The 22979-nt window shown below is 41.2% G+C and overlaps 1 protein-coding gene across 1 annotated transcript in view; it reads right to left on the bottom strand.

Moving 5' to 3' along the window:
- Nucleotides 1-22979, bottom strand: part of LOC122795518 (betaine--homocysteine S-methyltransferase 1) — a 133672-nt gene that overhangs the window by 95094 nt on the left and 15599 nt on the right. The gene's annotated exons all lie outside the window — the stretch shown is intronic.

The raw sequence follows: 22979 nt of genomic DNA, 5'->3' as shown, positions 1-22979 counted from the left end.
TAGGTTGGCTCACATTAAACAAGCTTGTGCTGTTTGTTGCCTTTTAATAGCTTAAGAAAATTTTAACAGGAAGCTAAACAAATCATATACATAGCACCTTACCAGGCCTTACTTTCAGATAAGTGACTCTTCAGAGTTACCACTCCAAATTACTGCTGAAAACAATTCTTCAAAGTTACCACTCCATATTACTACTGAAAACAACACTTCAGAGTTATCATACCATTTTAATAAAATAATATTCAACTACTAAACTAAAACTACATGCATGATATACCCAACTGATTGACAGAAGGTCCCAGGTTATGCTAACACTTAATGGCACACCAGAGAACTGATGTCTGAAGCTCCATCAGTTCCATAAATGGGTAATGCTCACAGCACTCTCGGACAATTCAGCCATAGGCATATTAAATATCTACCTTGCTGTCAGCCAAGTGAGTTCCTTACCCTTAGTATGTTAAAAGCTTCCTGAATAGAATTACCTGAAAGTATTTGTTAACCAGGTATGTGGACTGCTACAAGGCCTTTTTCATGTAAGACCAACACACAGTTATCATACAAGTTCTAGCACTGCATGTATATAAATTATGTTCATAACAAATATTACAAATCAGTCAAAAGTACTACAGTGAACATATATAAAAATGTACTGCTTCCTGTACTAGTCTGACAATTTGAATCCTACTAAAGATGTTAAATATTGGGCTAGAAGGCAAGCCATATATTCCATCCACAATTCTGTCTCAAAATGCTGCAAGACATGTACAACTGGCTTGTCTACAACCATATTTTTCAAGTTTAATGAGGTGACATAGAGATCTTAGGACTTTGACGGCTTTATATTTGAATGCCACCAGCATCTTGTTTTACACCCCAAGACACCTTCAGTGTAGACCTTAAAATGCAGTCGCAAATTCTGGCAGCAGATGGTCTCCAGTGAAAGATCTCTCATCCACGCAGGTGAAAACTAACACTTCATGCATACAATATTTATTCCCTAAAATTCATCAACTACAACACATGCCCCTGACAAAAAATAAATTGCAGACACCATCATGAAAAAGTCCAGGAATGCAAAACTTAAAGCCAGTAATTCAAAATGCCATTCAGCAGTCCGTAAAAACTGATGCCTGAATATCAAATGCAAAAAAGCACAATTACCTTTATCTTATGACATCTGTAGCACTAATGAAAAGCAATTCTGTCCCACTACTGTCTATATTTCTGAGCATCCTGGGCCTGTGCCAGACATGTTTCTTGGCCTATATTTAAAATGGATGTGAACATCAATATTTCCTTTCTGGAGCAAAAGCAAAGTCAGTACACCTAAATTCTTACACAACCAGATATTTAGACTTCTATTTGTCAAGTATTATGTATGTACAGCATGTTCTTAAACAGAAATCTATGAAAATTGTAAAGCTGTTACAGTTGTTGCATCAGACAATAATTTAACAGCTGTAAAAAATAATCAAGTGGTTAAGTGCCAACAACCATAGCTGCTACATTTACAACTAAAATCAATACAACAGACTTGGTTTATGAAGCATAAATGAAAGCTCACTAAAGTTAAATCAGAGTTAAAGATGCACGTATAGTGCACCAAAATATAGGTTGAGTCATGGCATGCACCCTTACAACAGGGTCTTGTTGCCTTTTGTGGTGCAAAAAAAAGTAAATGGATCCCTGAGAAGGAATCTGATTCCCTAATCACGTAACACAAGACTGAAAATAAGTTGTGTGTGTCTTGTAGGCAAAATTCTGTTTTGAAACAGCTATTTTTGTTTAAAAAAATGAACACAAAGACACACACACATTTGTGTAGGTAAGGGGGGTGGGGTGGCAAGACCCCTAAGGAAGCTTTGTTAATGACTGAAATCACTGATGAAGAGTTCAGTTAGTCAATTGAGCATTACATCAGTGAGAATACAGTACCGATCACAAACTGCTGGGCAAACATTTTGTCTAGACTATAACTGAATGACTAAAATTCTGCAGTTCACACAAGTGGAGACTTCATCTTTCACTCCACCTTACTTCTGACACCTAAACAACCTAGTGGTTCAGCAGGGACTGAGGAAATTAAAATGTGGATAAATTAGTAAAAGGGAAATGTATACCACAAATAAGCTAACCACCGTTTACAATACTTATGATAGGGGACTTAAGTATCAAGAAAGTTGTGAAGGTAAGATTTGTAGGTTTTATGCTTTAGTTTACAGTAAATCTAAATCTAGTTTATTTAAATCAGCACAGAAGTTAAAATTAGCTACAAATCCACTGGACTGACTTTTTCAGGTAGTCTTCTAAGGCACATTATACGACTGAAAAATTATATGGCAGTTTTGTAGCTCCATCTAAAAGTCAGTCAAAGACTGAGTCATGACATTTAACTTTGGCATGAAAAAAATTTTTGGAGGATGAGGGTCAAAAGCACATGCCAGATGCTTTCCAATTTTCCTTCCCATAAAAGAGGGCAGAAAGGCTTAAATATATGTTTGCCATTTCAATTAATTAACTGCATTAAAGTACTGGCCTACGACATTATGTCCTGATTGCTGTACATACATCAGATCAGCTTGCTTCAGCTGTCTCCTTACCTTTCTGAGCTATCTAGAATGTGTAGGCATCATCAGTATATTGGAACATAAATTAAGGCAGCTGGCGTACGACTGCTACAGCCTAATTTATGAAAATCTCTTTCCCCAACAACTCCTTCTACTGGTAGTTATACAAATGTTCTGTGCCTATATTATCACAAACAATCACATGAAAATGCATTTTCATAAACTGTTCCCAAGTAAACAGAGCCAACATTTTTCCACGTATTGCATTTGTGGCAAAACAACACTGGATTTAAGTGCCTTTTACCCAGCACCAGAGGCACAGAGGGATAAAACCCTGCTACCTAGGTTATCAGACTTAGATTAACAGCTGAGGTGCCAGACAGCTGTTGGGGAAGTGGGTTGGACCATTAACAGCTACAATCCCTCATTGGAGCAGCCATCCTGGTGGAGGTGGGCTTATGGCATACCAAGGCACTGCCTGGTGGTAGCCCTCATTATTTTTTATTTATTTTATTTTTGTTAACCTGGTGACCCCTTACCAGGAAAAGCTGAAAGACAAACAACAACATTTTATTTTTGTTAACCAGGAAAGTCCACTGGACACATGTCCTTTTTCAGTGGCGGCTCGAGGAGAAAAGCTCCACAGGTAATCAACTAACAAGAAATCAACAAGTGGTATACAATATGCCAAAAATGATAATTATGCTGCTAATTGAAACATACATCGTATTTTAGAAGATACATGTTTAAAAGTTTATGTACATACAGATGACTAAGAGAATTAGTAAATGCACAGGAATGTGGAGATGAAAGGGGAGGGGCACTCTGACTCTTTCTGGTCATAGGAAGTTACTAGGCTATTGGCCCTGAGGCCCTTACAAGCTTAGCCAAGAATTTAGCCCATGTTCCAACAAGTCATCACCCTATGCCACTGTCCAGCAGGGACATAGGTGGAATCCCAGGGTTGTATTTTCTGTTCCCCATCCAGTTATCCAGGTTGCACTTAAAAAGATTTAATGAGGTACTCTGCTTTATGTGGAGAGGGAGTCTATTCCACAAAAGGAGTTGTCTCTGGGACACATATCTGTCCTGACAACAAGTCCTATTGAAGTCACAGACCAGGTTGAGGTCTCGCGTGTGGGTTACTCAAGTGGAGCTTGACTTGCCGATATGCAGCAGTCCCATCAGAGTGGGGTCTGAGATTGCTTTGTATGCCAGACAGAAGTCACCTCTGAGGAGTCTGTACAACACTGAGTAGAGGGACAGGGCTTTTGGCCTATCTGTGTATGGTAGATGCTTGAGGCTCTGGATTCTTCGGGTGAGGGATCTTTCTGGTCTCTCCAGCTGCTGCATGTGCTTCGTGAGGTACATGCCAAAAGAGGCACTGTATTCAATAATCGGTCTTATAAGGAAAGAATACAGGGATGTTATGACCACCTTGCCCCTGGATGAGATACCCTTACTAATGAGGTGGGCCATGTAGAAAGCTTTACGTACAACAGAGGCAATATGGTGGTCAAAAGTCAGTTTGCTATCAACCTGGGTTCCCACGTCTCTCATGACTGATTGTGTGCTTAGTGCTTTATTATCAATGTGATAATTTGTGGGGATATCATTCTCCCCAAAAGGGATAATGATGCATTTTTTGGCATTCAGTTTGAGGCCATGTTTCTGGCACCAGTCATTTGCTTGGGTGAGACCCTCTTGGTGGATATCCACATCACTAGGGGAATTGATGACACCCAGCTTGCAGTCATCCGCAAACCTGGTCAGCCATAGCCCACTAAATTTAGCCTGCACCTCTGAGAAGTATATCCGAAATAGCAGAGGCCCCAAGACCGATCCCTGGTGTACACCACTTGTTACGGGTCTACTGCTTGAGGTGGCTTCCCCTATTTGACTAGGTGGGTTCTATCAGTGAGCCAGTTTGCTACCAATCTGGTAACATATGGATTGATGCCTAGTTGAGAGAGTTTATCTATCATACCCAAGTGGGGAATAGTATTGAAGGCCTTGGCCAGGTCAAGGTAGGTGGTGTGCACTGTCTTCCCCTCATCTATGGCCTTGGTGACTGTCTCAAAGAAGTCGACCAAATTTAACAGGCATAACCTCCCCTTGACAAAACCAAACTGTGTGGGATCAAGTGTCTGGAGATTGCCAATGTCCTTGTTAATGAGGTACATGATAATCAGCTCCATGGCTTTGCAGACCAGGCTAGTTAGGCTGATTGGTCTATAATTTCCTGGATCAGCGGGTGCTCAACCTTTGTGCAAAGGGATGACAGTAGCTGTCCTCCACTCGGCTGGCACAAAGCCGGTACTCAGGCTTTGGTTGAATATGGTGCCTAATGGTGTTGCAAGTTCCTGCCTGAGTTCATGTAGGATGCAGCCTGGGATGTTTTTGGGTCCCATGGAAGCTGTATTTTTTGCCTTTGAGAAGGCAGTGATGACTTGCTCCCTAGAGATAAGGGGAGGGGGGCAGGTACTTGGGATGTCCTGTTTTACTGATGGGGAATAGAGGAGTGAAGTTTTCACTGAACCTGCCAGCAGGTTGGCTGTATCTACAGGGTTTGTGTATGTGGTATCTTTGACCACCAGTTCTGAGCAGATCTGGGTGCTTCCCTTGATATTACAGACATATGTGAAGAACACCTTATGAATGGCTTTAGTAAATGTGGCCAATTTGGACTCAAAGTTTGTTTTGCAGAATTTCACTAGTGCTCGTGTTTGTTTGCTCAGACGAAGGAGAGATTGCTTTCAATTAGACACCTGCTCCTTCTTGGTCCTGGGCAGCAATTTTTTTTCCTTTTATTATAGAGTTTATTTAATGTAGATGTCCACCACACAGGTTTACTCTTCCTTGAGGAGGAGGATTTCGTCCTGTTTGGTATTCCTGATTCCATGCAGCTATATAAATGCTCATATACTACTTTGTGTAAGTATGGACATATATAACAGTTTCTGTGGCGGGAGAGGGGGCTGTGAAGCTGCTTATACCTTCTCTAAGGAGGTTATAATCATCTCTGGAGAAGTTTTTTTGTTTGACGCTAGCTGGGGGGGGGGCATCACGGGAGATGGTGACTTTGAAAGTGACTGCTTTGTGGTCGGATCTTACCAGGGATAATGACACTGTAGGGGTGCTGTAGTGGTTACTCATGTTGGTTAACACCAAGTCCAAGATATTTTCACCTCTTGTGTGGGTGTCAACCAACTGGTCCAAGGCATTTGCATTGATGAAATCAAGAAATCTCTGGGAATTTGTGTTTTGGCATGAGTATTTCTTCCATTCTATGGTTAGATAGTTAAAGTCGCCCAGGATCAGGGTAAAGGATTGAATCTTGATAGATTCTAAGAGGTCCGGATAGGTAGAGTGGGCCTCTTGAGTTAGAGATGGAAGCCTGTAGCTAGCTATCATTTGAATAGGGGTCTTGTCAATTGTTAACTGCACCTGGAGTATGTCCTGTGCATCATACTGTTTGACGAGCCAAGAGGTGTGTATGTCTTATATATATTCCAACTCCACCTCCTTTTGTTTTGCTGCCCACGGCTTTGGGTCTGAATGAATGATTGGATGAGTATCCTGGTATGGCAGGGGTTCTGGACACAGCTTTGAACCAGGTTTCTGTGACTGCACAGATGTCAGCTTCCTCCAGGGTTAAGAATGCTTGCAATGAGTGCAGTTTCATGTTTAGACTCCTAGCGTTTAGCAGCATGACCTTTAGTTTACGTTTAGATGAAATTTTCATGTTGGTAGTTTTGACCTCATGGCATTGCCTAAAAAGGCACTATGGGGGAGCCAAAAGCCTTTTCCAGGAGCCTGAAGCCTAAGGGAGACAGATGCAGGCCATCTCTGGCAAAGCATCATGGCTTGTCAATCATGTCATCCCAGGCTGTCAGGTACTGGATCCCCTTTGAATGACACCAGAAACTAAGCCAGTTGTTAAAGTCAATAATTTTCTGTTTGTATTGAGGCATCATTCTGGGTGACGGTAGAATGCTGCTTAAGACTATGGACATACCTGCCTGGGACACACACTCAGCGAGCTCGATCATGTCTCTCTTCATATAGTCCAGAGGAGGTACATCTGAAGTCATTCACTCCAACATGGACTATGACAGAGCCATAATACCCGTTGAGAGACTTGATTGCATTGGTGATATGGCAGATTCTGGCACCCGGCAAACGAACCGTGACTTTCTACTTATCCAGCCTGGTGAGGGGCACATCTGTGTGTCAAACAATGGAGTCTCCTATGACTAATATGTTGGGTTTATGTTTAGACCTTAGTAGCTGTGAAACACAGATGTGTGGACTATGTGTGGTGTGTGGTGGGCAGTGGAGTTTTCATGCGTTTATATCTCGGAGGTCTCTTTTGTTTGGATATGCATTTGTTGAAGGCCTCCACATATGTGGGAGTATGTTGTGTACATGTGGGTGGTGTTTGAGGTGTAGTGTTCATGTTGCCAACCTTCTCAGTGCCAGATATACTGGTTTGCAGGGGAGAGAGCAATGACACCAGGTGCTTGATGTATTTAGATCTCTCACAAATTGTGTTCCTAGGTGGTAGTAGTAGAGGATTGTCCATGTACATGAGGCAGTTGCTACACTGTCTCAGGATGCCCATATCAACCAGACTGGCAAGAGAAACTGTAGGAAATTGTCCATCCATACTTGTCAGAATCTGAAAGAGCTAAGAGGGTAAAGGGAGGAAGGTCTACAAGTAGTACTACTAGATGATAAGACAAGTGCAGCTAAGGGAAAATTTGTAGCTGGAATACCTCAAAAAGGGTTAAAAAAACATGTGGCTGAAGCACTGGATGCCACAGACCTGTATCTAGACTTGTTGTTTGTCTTTCAGCTTTTCCCGGTTAGGAGTCACCACAGCGGAACTCCGGTCTGCTAATGATTGGCAGTTAGCTTTTATGGTGTCGACTTGCCAGCTTGACGCCCAACCTTCAACAAAGGCACGCCCATTCAATGCATGACTTTCGAACACCCACTCGACCGCGGGGAGGACATGCAGACTCCACACAGTAGGCACTCCCAACCCGAGAATCGAATGGGAGAACCTCTTGCTGTGAGGCAACAGTGCTACCTCTGCACCACCGTGGAAGATGACCTGTATCTAGACTATGCTACTCAATTTTAAGGTTACGAACTCAGTAAGAAAAAACTCACAATGAAGCACAGATTAATCACTTATAGTCAAAAGAATAGAACTCGCAGTATGAAAAAATACAGTTAAACGGTAATGAATTGCAGTAGATAGCAATGAAATATAGTTACTCATTAGATTGCTTTGAGACAATAGTTCACAAATCACATCAACAAGCAGTAATAAATACGGCAAACGGAATGCAGTTGAACTCTTAAGCACAAGCAGCAAAATGAAGTTGAAAGATGTGCATTTTTTTTTTTTTTTTTTTTTTAGTAGAGAGTGAAGAGAGAAGATAATGAGATAATTCAAGGTTCAGAAGGTAAAGTTCTCTCTGTAAACAGTAGACTGAGCTGATGTAACGTGACTGGGGGGAGTGTCCAGTATCAACTTTATACTAGAGGCAGGCAACTCAGAGCCACCAAGACGTAAGACCACCATAACAGCTGAGCGGTTGGGTGGGACAAAAAAAAAAAAAACAGTTGCACAGATTACACAGATATACAGTAAAACAGAAGTGTGGAAGACAGCTGAAAATAAGCACTTATCTTTTCCAATATCACAGCAGAGCAAATGGCAGAAGGCCTCTCACTGCAGCTTTGAACAGCTTGAGCAAACAAATACAACTGGTTTAAAACACTGGCTAATAAAGGCAGACAAAAGAAACCAGCCCAATTATCCAATCAAAAATAGCAGTACTGCAGGAATGCGTTTAGCTAGATCAAACCAGACTGATTTTTTCTGCCACAAAGAAAACAGCTAGGCGTCTCTAGACAAAATATTTCACTACAAGCTCAAAACGTCACAAACAGTAACAGATATTCAGCTCTAACAGACAAAAAAGAGACTAAAAACAATTGCACAGATTACACAGATATACAGTAAAACAGAAGTGCAGAAAACAGTTGAAAATAAGCACTTATCTTTTTCCAATATCACAGCACAGCAAATGGCAGAAGGCCTCTCACTGCAGCTTTGAACAGCTTGAGCAAATAATAGTGATAAAAGTAGCCTGTCTTCCCCCCCTCCAGGGGCATAGTTTATAGGTAGCCTGTCCTCCCACCTCCTGAGGCATAATTAAGGACTAGCACAAAAAAAATTTCATTAATGGGGTGCTAGTGAGAGCATAAACTCTCCAATGTCTGCCTGAATGATGGTCACCTCCAGACAACACTCCCTATAATATACCTTAGGATTCTCCTCAGCTATGGAATGAATGGGCCCAAGTCCAATCAGGTGTAAGTTTGTTTCAAGGTATTCAGCCTGGTGTATTGTTTATGCTGGGTATGAAGCATAACACAGCTTTGTTAGTTGAGGAACAGATTTCAGAGACTGAAACAAAATCCAGCCAAAAGACAAGACTTTGTGGAAACCCAGATAGCTGCTAAATCTGAGGAATGTGTTCAGGAATAATGAGATCTGTGAGTAGCTTTTTCAGACAGCTGTTTCAAGCCTACATTTCATTATAGAAAAGACTCATATGCTGCAATATGAAAAGTTATGTTATTCATGTTGTCAGCTACAACAATCTATGCCAGGCTTATAACACTCACCTGAACTGCAACTGCAGCTGCACTGCCTATATAACAAAGTCATTTGGGTTAGCAAACCAGGGGACTGGCTCCTTACTGATTAAGAGATCTGACCACCAGCCTACCACCAGACATGAGCAATGCACAGTACTGCATAAAGCTTAAAAGATTATGGCTACAAACTATGCGACATAACTATGAAATGTAAAAGGGTCATGTTATGAGCATTGAAAAAGTGAACTACATGCCACTGTAAAATCCTTATTTGACAAGGCAGGTAAGTAAGAATGCTGACACAGCAAAAAGGTGGAACTGAATATTCTAGCAGACCTCTCAAACTGTAGAACAAGTTAATAGTCCAGATTTGTTCATGGGACACCACATGCACACTGGCAACTAGCACCAAAAAATGTAAACTTTTTTACCTATTGTGACCACTCAAACATTTTTAACCTATCAGTAACATCACAAAAATAATGTCATATCATCCAAAACATGTTTGCATAGATATAAAGAACCGTTCATTTAAAATACTCAGGAAGGGGATTTACACAGTCAAGAGACTTTGGAGGTCTGCACAGATTTTGTACGTCATTTACTAAAGTAGAAACAGCAAGTACACAAATAGAAAAATGGTGGTAATTAAATTTATTCTGTAGTGCACTGATTTAGTACATTAAGTAGGTTCTCTTGTTTTTATGCTGACTCTTCCTACTCATTAATACAGCACTTTGGACTACTGATTGACCAGTGACTATTAGTTGGTCTCAAAGCCCATTTTCTTAATATCTTTATACTTAATTATTTACAGTGTCAACAACTTGTACAGCACACAGCAGCTTAACTGAATAAATAGTCAGCTATGTAAAGCCCATCTGTGGTCAGGTTCCTCCATCAACTAACGTCTGAAAATACCCAACTCTAACAATGGTTAACTTTTTTTAATCCAGTAGTGGCTCTGGCCATGACTGGCAATGGGCTTCTTCTACAGTGGCTCAACAGGATACACAAGCACACGACAATCCTCACAAAATAAATAGCTTATCTCCCTGGCTATTGTTGCCAGCTTGACCACAGAAAGCTGGTGATCAAGGCTGTGTAAGAGGTGAAAAGCCAGAAAGCCATCACAGCCACAGCACAAACACAGTTTGCAATAAAGTACATCCCTGCCTTCCTTTGGAGCTTGAGTTATTTTTGTTGGCCACTGCATGCAAAAAGGTGTGATCAAAGAATGCCACATCCTGTATCAAAGGACAGCAAAACATACCACACCAACTCACAACCCCAGCCCAGCTGCTGTTCTGATCTCTTCTCTCCACTGAAGCCACCAACAATGGCACCTCATCCTTGAGCACACTGTCCTGAATTTGTTTACCTCAACCAGACAGTAGTCAGCAGGTGAAAACTCATCACTCCTCCCTTCCCCCTTCACCAGCCAACTCCATCGTGTCCAATCTGCTAAATGAAACTGGGTCACCTGGGTCATTGTCACAGCTTTATTACTATATGCCAACTCGGATGCTAATTTAGCACTCAAGTATAATCCAACAGAATGCTGGTGTTAACACAGAACTGCAAAACTCCGCAGACAAAACTTGAACATCGGAACCATATCCAAGTTATTTAAAAAATTTAGGGAGAGAACAGAAACATTTTTCCTAAATTGTATTATGTGTGAAAATACAACACTACGAAGTTTGGTTAAAACCTACTTATTTGCTTAAGACCATTTTAAACAGCAGAAGGGATGGTCAGTAAAACATGTATTTCACTCATCTTTTAATACCAGCTCTATCCTGTTCAGAGTCACAGAAGAGACAATCCCTGTCTTGGCAACCAAACAGTAGGAAGAAGTGGTCTCGCTTGACAGGATGCTGGGGTTTTGTGTGATCCAGACACACTTGCACAATACACGCATCTTCAGAAATCTGGAGCATTGTCAGTCCATCTCCTGATATGTCTTTGGGATGTGGAACCAAATAGCAGCAGCTGGTGAAAACTCATGCAAACATGAAGATGTGCAGACTGCACACACAAAAAGCATTCACTATCTGGAAATCAAACTCCTGAGCAATAAAGAACTATAAGGAAGAAATGTTTTTTTTTTAATATAAGGAAGCAATGTTAGCCTTAACAGCATTATACAGTCATGGAATATGCAAGAATGAATGTTATTTTCCTTTCTGGACCCCAGCAGCCAGATCATTTCCATGTCCTTTAAGTGCCCTCTTCCTCTGGCCTACAAATCTGGATTGCTTCCCTGGATTGGAGCCAACAAAGGAACCATGACTAGAAACTTCACATTCCAAGAATGACAGCAATCTCTTAATTCATCCACTGAAACAACTGTTCTAAGCCCTAGCATAGGTACAGTTTTGGGCTCCTCTATGAACGACACCACTATCGCAGCAAGGAGAGGAACATTAGCTCCCTCACCCTAACAGGATGGATGAGCTGACAGACACCCTCCAGTGCCCTGTCCACTACTCCAGCCCAAATTTTCTGTACCACAGTCACGGTTTTATCGATCTGTACCACAGTGCCTGACAGCTTTGTACAAAATCTGCTGTCTTGAGTATAAGTCTGTATTTTATTTTCACAATCAGCATGCGACTATGTACAGCAGTGCTGCTTGGTACAGACATCAGCAGTCTGCTAGTGTAACGATACTGCAATAGTTCAGGTAACTACTTTGACTTGGATCTTTTTACCAGGCAACTCACTTAGCTGGTGTACAGTGAAAAAGAAGCCACACATATTGGAGCATAATGATAGCATAAGTATATAATGCAGACTTTAAAGTACATTTTTTTTTACATCTGACGCACTAGAAAAAAAGTAAAATGCAATGAGTATTCAAAAGCCATGTAGCTGAAACAATGATATGTGCTTAAGGGTCATTTGCATATATCCCATGGGCTTTCACTTCATGAGGTTTAAGGTATTGCACAAAGAAAACTAGCTTGGGTGGGTCTTTTTTGCATTTTACTGAATGGTTTGTCTGTGTGCCCTTTTAACCCTTTGGTCTGGAAGTTATTAGAGATATCTTGCAGGAACACTAATGTTCTTGGCCATCAGGTTCAGTTTTAAGCTCTGTGTTTCTAAATTAAAACCAAACAATCCACTTAGGCTGTACTGATAAGGTCAGAAAAAGGCTGAACTGTGGCAGGTCTACAGCTAATAGTGTTTAGTTTCACTAATAAAAAGTTATGTAGCTAAAACACCGTTTCATCCTTAAGGGGTAATTAGCATATATCCCATGGGTCTTTACTTGAGGTTTAAGGTTCTGCATAATGATGATTCCAGCTCAGCCGGGTCTTTCTTGTAGATTTTACTGAATAACTTGTGTGTAACTTTTTTACCCTAGCAAAACTGCCTGCACTCGGGGATACTGAAGAACAATAATAACAAAGTCATTCAACCATCAAGAGTAATGTACATGGAGCAGTGAGTAGGTAGGGGACAGCCGTCTATGCAGCCAGATCAGCCACATTAAACCTAGAGAACAATAGGGTGACAGCTGTCATGCCATATTATCCTCTCATCCAGGTGTGTATCTGAACCTCTTTAATACTGGGGAGCGAGGAGAAGCAACAATTCACTGACAGTGAAAAAGCTGCTTCATCCACAAATGCTCCAGAAACAGTCTAAATTCTTATCATATATATTAGCTCTTCTTTGTCCTAGAACTGATGCACCTTTTTAGTGGTTAGTAATTATTTATAATTTGCTATACCTGAAAATAGCTTCCCTAGTGCAAAAGCTTAAGAAGAATCGACTAGTCACTAAGAGGGATTAGTTTGGAAAATGGGTCCATATCACTGGTACATCAGCTCATTCCCACAAATCTGATTCTACCATCAAAAAGTCTAACTGGCTCCCATCTCACCCAAGGAACAATTGAGCCTGGCAGTCACTTCCATAGGGCTAGCAGGATGCAAGTGGGGAGCTGTTCTGGTCTCATGGCACTAGGTGGAGATAGAGGAAGGTGGAGGGAGGGAAACAGAGTTTGTGGATGTGATAAGGACTGGATGTTCCTGTTCCTGTTGTACTTTTGTTTCAGTTACTGTTGTTGCTTTGAATGGTTGGATTTATTGAATTTGGAGACTGTCCATGGCCGGCTTTAGACATAGGCAAACTAGATAACCACCTAGGGTGCCATTCAGGCTGGCCACATAAAGGGTGCAATTTTATCTACTTGCTTTACTTCATCAAGCATGTAAAATTTGTGTTCTTCCCCACTTCTCACCACCCTGTACTGCAGCGTTTGCGCCCTCCCCCACTGCCATAGTCCAAACCATGACTTGCATCGCATAGCACTGTCCCCTGCTGTGTTCTTCCATTCCCTCCCCCCTGCATCTGCTGCTTGTATAAAACAGTGATTACGCCCACCTCTTATCCTCCTTGCTTTCTTCATTAACGAGGTAGAGGCGGACCAATCGTTTGTTAGGATTTCTTTTTTTTTTCCCTGAAGACATGCATGAATCTGTAGCTTGAGTGTTTTCTGCTTCTCTTGACTCTATGGACAGGCCAACAGCGGTGTTATTTTTAATTTTTTCGTTGTTTGTGCAGCTTGGTAAGTTTTATTATGAAGAAATTACATAGGCGACGGAACCATAGAGCGAGGGGAAGGGAGCACCCCCCCCCCCACACTTTTACAGCTGTTTTAGGACCCAAAGGAGGACTTGCATGCATCGCGGGAATTTTAAACAAAAACGCGTGCAGGAATCACGTCATTGCTGCCAGACAGTCACCCACAGTAAACTCCGTTTTTTTGTATCTGAAACTGCTCCGGTTCCGTTTTTTGTATCTGAAACTGCTCGGCTCTGCTTTATGTAAGAGCAACTGCTCTGACTCTGTTTTATGCACCTGGAACTGCTCCGACTATTTTATGCATCTGAAACTGGGTGAAACTGCTCCGGCTCTGTTTTATGTAACTGGTGTTTGTGTGTGTGTGTGTGTGTGTGTGTGTGTGTGTGTGTGTGTGTGTGTGTGTGTGTGTGTGTGTGTGTGTCTATAAAGAACAAATCTCTGGGACACTGCAACCTCAGTCTTCTGGGATAAAACCTGGTAATCAGACACTAGTGGTTGTACAGTGTGTTCATCATTAGTGTCTTGACAAGCCTGATACCAATGCTTGATGCTTGGTACTTCAATGACTCTGCAGTTATGAATGGGAAAGTTTTTAAAAATGCTTCCAATATGCACATAAAAGTCCTTCCCAACACAGGTACACCATGTGTAGTATTTCTTAAGGGGAGGACATTAAAATCAACAATATAATATTTGTGAAGCTTTTGATTCCAGAACTTTATGAGGTGGGAAAAATTTTAATTTTTAAAGGTTTGTTTCTTGATGAAATTCCACAAGAGAGACATTCTCCTCTTGTGTTGCTGCATGGTCATCCCCTTGGTGATCTGGCATGATCCAGTTTCTTCTGATTCTTATAGACTGGATAATGTGGAAAAGTAGGGAAGATAAACCTGTATCTTCCAAGGACTCTTTGCCTGCACCAACCAATAATCCTAGGATGAAAGTTCACATGTTGTTCTGTGGCTTCACTGACAAGTGTTCTGTAGCTTCCAGTCATAGCGGTAAAGCGAAGCGTACTAGACAAGATACTACATCATACATATCTGAGACTGTACGTGGGAGGCATGTAGCCTTTGTGAAAAGCTGTACAAACTCTGTAGTTGTTTATCAGTAAAAATGTAGCAGAGGAGAAAAATGTGAAAAGCTTTATAAAACTCGTAGCTGTTATTTCAGTAAAGATGCAGCAAAGATGTGAAAGATAATGAAAAAAATTGATGCAGCTAAACTTTGAAAAGTGTTTGTTCCCAAAAAAGATAGATTACCTTAACTGGTTTGAACTTTCTGGTTATTTAAGCCACAGTGCTTTGGATGGTGTTTGGATTCAGAATTTTAAATTTGCACAAAGTGTTATCATTTTCTCTGCCCAGTGGTGTGAACATTGTTTCTAGATGATTGTCACTGTTGAAGTGATGCCTTTCTCCCATATGGGAAAAAGGGGTTGTGGATGGATAGATGATATCATTTGAAGGTGAGCATCATTCAGTATAAAATAAGCACACACACACAATCACTAAAATAGGTGTTTTGTAGAAAGTAAGTGTGCTAGGACACCTCATGGAGGTTTTTACAGGTCACATGACTCTTCCCTAAAAGTTCAGTGCAGCAGTTAGCATTGTCGCCTCACAGTAAGAGGTTCTCTGGTTCAATCCTCGGCTCGGGTGCCTTCTGTGCGGAGTCTGCATGTCCTCCCTGTGGTCGCGTGGGTTTCCTCCGGGTGCTCCAGTTTCCTCCCACATCCCAAAGACATGCTGTAGGTGGATTGGACACTCTAAATTGGCCCTAGGAATGACTACGTGTGTGTGTGTGCCTTCTGTGGAAGGTTGGGTGCCGGGCAGCAACTCAACACTGTAAAACTCCACTGCCAATCATGAGCGTTCTGGAAAAAGCAGAAAGAATAAGAAGAAAGAAGCAGGTTAGTTCATTGTGCTTTAGGATGGGGAGCATTAAAAAAATATTTTCATAAATTTAGATGAGAGCAGACAATAGTTGTTGGCTAAACCAGTTAACTAACATCTAGACATTTTGCCTGTCAGTCTTTTCAACCACTAAATTGGCAGATAGATTAAAGTTAGTAGTAGGACCGGCTAGGTGAAAGTCAGTGTAATGCCATCTTTTTGTTTAAAACTATTTTTATTTTATATTTCCCTGTGCAAGAATATATTTATTTGCATATTTAATTTTCAAGGTGTATTATTGCCCAACTCCTTTAATTAGTTTAGCACTCAGTTTGAAAAGCTTGTGCTATGGTTAGTTGTTCCTTGAATTATAAAAGGGTAATTACATAAACTGGTGGATTGATTATAATAGGTTCATAGGTGGGTACTAGGCTATCCCGAAGGCATTTATAAGCCTAGCCAGAATGTGTTGGCTTTCGCCGTCCCTTAGATTAGTTCCCTGTGCCTCTGTCCAGAAGAGCCACTGAAGTGATCCTCGAGGTAAACTTTCTGTTTCCAATCCACTCAAGGTTTCTTTTGAAGAGTGTTAGCAAGGTCTGCCTAATGTAGATTGGAATCTTGTTCCAAAGCATGGGAAGTCTCTAAGCATGGGAAGTCTATGGAACAGGAATCTATCCCTCCAGCACGTCCTATTTATTATTGTGGTGAGGTTTAGATCCCTAGAGCATGTGGCTCGAGGGGATAAGGTTTACTTTAGGTGGAGCATGTCCATCAATTCTGGATTGGACATGGCCTTGTATGTCAGGCAGAGATCACCTCTGAGTAGGCGGTATGCAACCGAGTACAACTGGAGTTTCTTCAGTCGAGCTGCATAGGGCATCTGTTTGAGGTCATTGATCCTCTTGGTGAGGTACTTTTGTGGTCTTTTCAGCTGTTGCAGGTGTCTTGTAAGGTACATCCCAAATGGAGCATTGTACTCTAAGATGGATCTGATGAGTGATGAGTAGAGGGACACAATGACCTCTTTTCATCTGGCTACGAACCCTTTTGTGATTAGTTTGGCCATGTAGAAGGATTTTCTAACCACTTTGGCAATGTGATTATCAAAAGTGAGATTACTATCTACTTGGGTCCCCAGATTCCTTATTATGTCTTCCGTATTTAGGAGACTGCCACCTATCTGGTAGTTTGTGGGTACTTTGTTTTTTTCCAAAAGGGATGACTATGCACTTTTTGACATTTAGCTTGAGGCCTTCAGTCTTTTAATGAGAGACTGCTGACTCCTATTAATTTAATAGTATGGCTGATTATTTTTAAGTGTAAAGTAACTGTATCCTGAATATGCTAGAATGGACTGGCAAGTAGCAGTGGTAGAGTGTTACTATAAATGAGGGAAGGGATACTGTCATTTAAAGGTTATTGTGGCACTGAAAAGGTATTAACCTACTCATGGAAATCATTGTGTATATCAATATAGTAGTCTTAAGCAAGACACAGTCACTGATGGTACAGTAGCACTAAAAAACGTAGGCTGATAGTGAAGTGTGTGAAATCCTGTGAAGCCACTGACCACAGCCTAGATTGTACTCATTTGCCAAATGGTCTTAAGGCCAAGCACATGTCATTTTAGGTAGTAATACAGTTTGTTGGGTTGCCCTGACACTCTGCAGACCATTGTTTGAAGATGATGAGGGTGTATGTGAAGCTGCAGCAGGGGATGGGATTGTCTCTTCCTTGATCTGGTGTACTGATGGATGATGCACGCCTTCCCTGCCTTAATTTCTAGCAATTTCTTTGAACAACTTTTTGCCAGCCAGTGTTCCAACTCAGTACAGATGAAACTGTAAAACAGCCTACAGGTGTCAGTGTAAACAGGTGGGTCTACATCAGAAGTGGTTTTGCCTTCAGGATCACAGCCCTTAATCTGTCACCTTCTACACTGATGGTGTGTCATCAAATCTGGTAACATCGGTGTTGATGCTGTCAGTGCAAGACATTTCAGCTGTTCCGACAGATGGGGTCAGGCTTTTAGGACCAGGATTGGAACTGATCTTGTCAGCATAGCCCATTGTTATAACATGTAGCATTTTACATTGTGTTACCTTCCACTATATTACAATCATATCAGTTTGTACCACTGATCTCATAGTCTGTGTGACAATTATATTGTACTTTGGTAGCAATTTTAGCTGTTTTATATTTGTCTATAGTGTGATATTCCCTGCTGTTTAGATGGCTTTCCATTTTTAGTTTTTATTTTGTGTTGTGTGATAACTGAGAATTGTAATCATATGTTTTCCATTTCCTACTGCAGTGTGGCTTAACTGGGCACTCAGTTATATTACGCCAGAATAGCCATGTGGTGATCTTGGTTCTATTTTAAGAATAGGGAGGCTGGCTCCCTGGTTTTTAGATTATAGTTGAATACAACGCTTGAGTCCACATATATACTTTTTTTTTGGGGGGGGGGGCAAAGGAAATGAAATTGAATTATGTATTAACATTATTTAGACTTAAGCACTGGAGGAACTACGTCAGTTTTTAAATGTTGTAAATCTGACTGTATGGCTTAAACTGCTATAGCTGTTACATTTCATTGTGTTGCATGATACAGTACTTGAGTCAATGTGGTATTTAAGAACTGCCCTTGCAGTAGCACAAGTTGAAAGGTAATCTTATGTCAAATTGTAACCGAGATGCATGATAAATAGAACTGAATCCTAAGCATAAAGAAATATATTTTCATCACGCTGATCAGCTTAGATGGACTTTAGTATGCTGCAAGGAAGTGTTCCACTTTTGCCACTTTGTTCCACATTGGCAGGTACGGTTGACAACTATGGAGGGTTTCTGTCTCTTATTCTTAGGAAAGCAATTTCCATGGACTGCCTTTCTGCTGAAATACCATTGTATTGTTTAATGTAGTCGTGTTCCAACCTAACCAGATATGCTGATAAGTTTGGTAGAGGTGATGGACAACTACTGGCATATGTAAAAGGTGAACATACATGTCCAAACTCTAAAACTGTTGTGCTTAACCATTAGGAAACCTCTTTGCTGTCCCTTATTCTGTCTGACAGAACAGATTGCTGTCAGACTCATGTATTGTAAACTACATTTATGCCATATATTTTATTAAGGTCAGTAAGTGCCCAGTGTCTGTTGTACATGTTGGTCGGTGATGTGCTGGTGTACTGTGGCTGGTGTGTAAGGCGTGTCCCCTTTGTTACACTATGACAAAGCATTCGCTGATTTTCATGCATTTAAAAAATTGAAAGAAATGACTGGAGTGGCTTTTGTGGGAGTGATCTACCTATGGGCGTGGCTCAAATAGGGGCAATACTTGAGAATGGTGTGCATGGGGCTTAAGGGGCACCAGAGCACTACTTCGCCTAGGGCGCCATTTCAGTTAAGGCCAGCCCTGAGTTTGTCTATATTAATCTTGTGGCAACCTAACAGGAGCCATCAAGCATATCATGTAGGAGTTACAAATACACCTTTGTGGCAAACCTTAGGGTTGGATTAAAGTGAATAAAAACAGCTCATGAGAAGCTTCACATTAAGTACAACCATCCCTTAAGCCTAGATTCCCATTTGTCAGCAAAAGATTTCTTCGACAAACAGGATGAACTGTGAGGAGAAGGGGAGTCAAGTACACAAAACCTAAAAGCTGGCTGGCATTCATGTGCAGACTTGAGCTTGCCTGAAAATGACAAGTATCCAGTTTGGACTGTACTTCAAATGAGAATACAAGTGTAAGATGTCTGCTTTGTGGCATGGCTTGTGTGGTTAGCTGAGGCACACTGAATCTGTCCTCTAGTCCCTGTTTTAGTGGTTCAGTGGAAAAGGCAATTCTGACTATTCACTGTCTGTGGAGTTTGCATATTCCTGTGTGAGCATTCATTTTCTCTGGGTACTTGGCTTTCTTTCTAACTCCCAAAAACTCGTCTGGCTATTGAAGTTGTCATCTGCTCTTGCCCCAAGCCTGGTCAAGGCTAAAATGTTGCCGAGGCCAGCTTTCTTGGCTGGTTACGAAATGGAGTTTGAAGTGTTGCACAAATGGAACAGTATATTAAAACACGTAACAGCTAACAAAAAAAATAAATGTGCAACTTCTGACATGCAAGGCTGAAACATTTGTGTAGTCATGCAAAGTAAAGAGGGCAGTGATATGTTTGCTTTCATCCTTAAGAAATGCTTGTTACAGCTCATTTGATGCCTGGAGACATCTGTATTGTAACACCATGTTTTAGCTCTAATGTGAAGAACTCTACTTGTGCAAATGCAAGTCTGTGGAAGAAAAAAAAACATTAGTGCGTATATAGGTAAAACACTTGCAGTTCTGAGTGCAAATTTAAAACTAAGGAATATAAGCAGCTCAAAACTATATGGAAACTAAGATTTACAAGCAGAGATAGGCTGTTTATTCAACATTAGCTGCTTATGAGTCTTTTGACTCACTTTTTAATTCCAACTTCATGGTTCCATAAATGTTATGACAAGAATAGGACTAACTAAAAGCAACAGGAGAGAACTTAAAATTTCAGATGTTAATGGTCTGGAAGCAACTTGGAAAACAGTTTTACACTAAACCCCTAAATATTAAACATGACTAAAGAATAAAGGTAAAATACTCTAATTTGTGTTTTTGGGAGAGTGGAAGATATTTACTAAAATTTCAACTGATTAGCAAATGTTAGGGGGTGTGAAGTGTTAAGTTTATTTTAGATGTAAAGAGATCAACTCTTAAAGAGATAAAAGAAAAACCATGCTGGTTTAAAATTTGGCAGATAGTTTAAATGACATACTGGAACACAGTAGAGCAACTTAAAAAAGTCACAAAAGGGTAAGAGAAAGGGGAAAGCTGGTAGAGTGAAATATAAGTTCATAGGTGATTACAAGGCTAATGACCCAGGGGCCTTTTTAAGCCTAATCATGATTCCCAAATCTTTCTGACAAGTTTTGACACCCTAGGGTTGGTTATTCAAAGGGGTATATGTAGGCTTGGACATGAGTTATGAAACGTTTACAGCCTGCCTCTATCTAGTACAGGCAGAGGTGCCAAACCGGGTGGGGGGGGGGGGATTAAATTTCTGATTCTCCATTCACTGGTCCAAGTTACACCTGAATTGGGATAGGGAAGAACTCTGCTTCACATGGATGCGGAAGCCTGTTTTAGAGAAGGTGTAGCCTCTGAGACACATACCTATACCTCCAATGTATCTTATTTATATTTCAGATTTTCAGATGAGGTTTGGGTCCCTAGACCAAGGAATCCTGATGTTACTTGTTTTGCAGATGAGCAACAGGTCCATCAGAGCAAGATAAGAGGATGCTTTGCACTTTGCAGACAGGCATATATAACAAAGACTTCAGTCTAAAAACACATACTTCCTCACACCTTTTCTTTTGCAAGTTTTGAAAGAAAAAGATTAATGATATCACTTTTATTCCAAACAGAAAAATCCACCCCCGGGAAGTGGTTAGTGGACAGAATAAGCAGATTATGGCTGGACAGTCAGAGAAAAGTAATTTCCTGTTATGAGGATTTAGAATGATTCCCTTCTTGAAATGGCAGAAAACTGGATTAGTTCAAAAGCAAGAAGTGGTTATCAGTGTATCAATGTGTGTGTGTGTGTGTGTGGGGTGGAGTGTTCTGGGGTAAACAAATCAGGTCCCTTAAAATCTCTACCAAACGGTAAGTACAACTTCCACTTCAACAAACTTGGAATCAGCTGGGTTTTAATCCAAATTTGTAGGCTGACAAATCTGAGTAGATAACTAAAGATGGGGGGGGCAAAAGTATACCCTTGATATATGCCTCTAAATTTCTATTTGCCACCAACATCACATGTGCTTACTAGTAAAGTTAAAACTGTACAACAAAATTTCTTCCTGTACTTGCAATTATTACAGAAACACACTATCCTTCCCAAATAAAACTCTCAATTCAGCATCACTGTTATGCCAAACCCCTCAAAAGTCAACAGCTGCTCAATCTGCAGATGTGTTTGTGTAATATAGCAACATCCAGCAAACACTTACTTTATCTCTCTCCAGAAGCCTCAGGTAGTTTAGGCATCTTTGAGGGGCCACAGTATCCGGAATTTTAAAAGTTCTGTAACAGCTATAGGTTCATAGGTTCATAGGTTTATACTAGGCTATCTGCCCTAAGGCATTTATAAGCCTAGCCCAAATTATTGTGGCTTACGCCACCCCTTATATGAAAAAATACTGTGCCCATTAGTTTGTTGTGCCTCTGTCCAGCAGTGACACAGAGATGATTCCCGGGGTAAACCTACGATCTCCCATCCACAGGTCTAGATTTCTCTTGAACAGAGTCAGCGAGGTGCTCTGCCTCACATGGACCGGGATTTTATTCCACAGCATAGGGAGTCTCTGAGTGATAAATCTATCCCTCCAGCACGTCCTATTTATATCCGTGCTAAGGTTTAAGTCGCTTGCTCTAGTGGTTTTGGTGGATTTGGATTTTTGAGGTGGAGCATGTCCATTAATTCCGGGTTGGACATGGCCTTGTATGTCAGGCACATGTCACCTCTGAGCAGACGGTATGCGACTGAATAGAGCTGGAGTTTCTTCAATCTGGCAGCATATGACAGATTTTGGAGTCCCTTTATCCTTTTGGTGAGGAACTTTTGGGGTCTCTCCAATTGCTGCAGATGTCGGGTGAGATACATCCCGAATGGGGCATTGTACTCGATCATTGGTCTGATAAGTGAAGAGTACAGGGGAACAATGACCTCACTAGATCTGGATGTGAATCCCTTCATGATCAGGTGGGCAATGTAGAAAGTCTTTCCAACCACTTTAGCAATGTGAGTGTTAAAAGAAAGGCCACTGTCAACCTGGGTCCCCAGGTCCCTGATAACCTCTTCTGTGCTTAGTGGATTGCCACCTATATGGTAGCTTGGGGTTACCTTGTTTTTCCCGAAGGGTATGACTATACATTTTTGGCGTTTAACTTCAGGCCATGGCTCTGGCACCAGCTATCTGTTTCCGTGAGTCCCTTCTGAAGGATATCCGTGTCCGATGCACTTTCCACTATGGCGCCCAGTTTGCAGTCGTCTGCAAACTTTGTCAGCCAAAGTCCTCCCATGTTGGCCTGTACTTCTGAGAAGTAGATGCCAAACAATAGGGGGCCAAGGACCGAGCCCTGTGGGACACCACTTGTGACCGGCTTGGAGTCTGACACAGCGCCAGCAACTCTAACCCT

This window comes from Protopterus annectens, chromosome 2.part2, assembly GCF_019279795.1.
Source record: "Protopterus annectens isolate FY-2018-M chromosome 2.part2, PAN1.0, whole genome shotgun sequence".
Classification (NCBI taxonomy): domain Eukaryota; kingdom Metazoa; phylum Chordata; order Ceratodontiformes; family Protopteridae; genus Protopterus; species Protopterus annectens.
This window is presented reverse-complemented; position numbering and strand designations above follow the sequence as displayed.